This window comes from Otolemur garnettii, unplaced genomic scaffold, assembly GCF_000181295.1.
Source record: "Otolemur garnettii isolate 467f Iridium unplaced genomic scaffold, OtoGar3 scaffold00003, whole genome shotgun sequence".
In the NCBI taxonomy this organism is placed as follows: domain Eukaryota; kingdom Metazoa; phylum Chordata; class Mammalia; order Primates; family Galagidae; genus Otolemur; species Otolemur garnettii.
The window spans coordinates 16,393,039-16,394,446 of NW_003852398.1; positions in this window are offsets into that span (position 1 = coordinate 16,393,039).

Consider the following 1,408-nt stretch of genomic DNA (forward strand, 5'->3'; position numbering starts at 1 on the left):
CGGGGGGGGACTTTCCAAATGGATAAATCTACTAATAGATGTTACATTGCCCTGCTCCAGGTATGGGAAAACAAAAGAGCTTTATACCGGCTCCCTGAAAACCCTGAGGGAAAATAATTTTGCAGCAGTAATTTTATAGCAGCAATGGAGATATAAGTGAGACACAAGGTGACAGCTGGTGAGTGAGCTTGGAAGACTGTAGGGGTGGGGCACAGTCTCCTGGAGTCCCAAGGGGATCTCTAATCTTGAAGTATACACATTGGGCTTAGCGCCTGTGCCTCAAGCGGCTAAGGTGCCAGCCACATACACCTAAGCTGGCAGGTTTGATTCCAGCCCGGCCCGCCAAACAACAATGACAGCTGCAACCAAAAAATAAAATAAAATAACAGGGTGTTGTGGTGGGTGCCTGTAGTCCCTGCTCTTGGGAGGCAAAGGCAGGAAAATCTCTTGAGCCCAGGAGTTGGAGTTTGCTGTGAGCTGTGATGCCATAGCACTCTACCCAGGACGTCAGCTTGAGGCTCTGTCTCCAAAAAAAATTAAAAAAAAAAAAAGAAGACGTATACATGTTGTAGAACCCCTCTTGCGTCCCTTAGCTTGCCTGGAATGACCTTTCACTTGCCTTTCTGAGCTCTAATTATCATTTCATCCCCACCTCTTCCAAAGAGGCTTCTTTAGTTACTCCAACTGATAGTGACCGTCCCTTGCAGGAATCCCCATAGCCTGTGTCATCTTTTTGGAATGGCTCTGAGGAGGTGGAAAGTACCTGGACATTAAAGTCACTCAGCCCCTTCATGTGTTAGTGTTGAAACTTCAGACTCACAACCTCCATTCACACAACAAACATTAGCTAAGCACCTTCACTAGTTCTGGAAACACCAACTATCTGTCCTCAAGTCTTGTGGAAGACCTAGGCTGATAAACAAGCAATTACAACAGGGAGTGAAAAACGAGGTAGAGTTTGTAACATAAGGATATTTGGGGACCATCCAGACATCACTCTGACCCCACCTTTTTTTTGAAACAAAGTCTACTTTGTCACCCTTGGGAGAATGCTGTGGCATCCCAGCTCACAGCAACTTCAAACTCTTGGGCTTAAACAATTCTTTTGCCTCAGCCTCCCAATAGCTGGGACCATAGGTGCCCTCCACAACACCTGGCTATTTTTAGAGACGGAGTCTTGCTCTGGCTCAGGCTGGTCTTGAACCCATGAGCTCAAGCAATCCACCTGCCTTGGCATCCCAGAGTGCTAGGATTACAGGTGTGAGCCACTATACCCGGCCTCACCCTGACTACTAAGGGTCAGATAAGGCTGACCTGAGAGGAGCTGACAAATGAGCCGAAGCCTTACCTCATTCATTATTATATGGGGACAAAAATACTTATCTTCTAGAGTTTTTTTTTTTTTTTT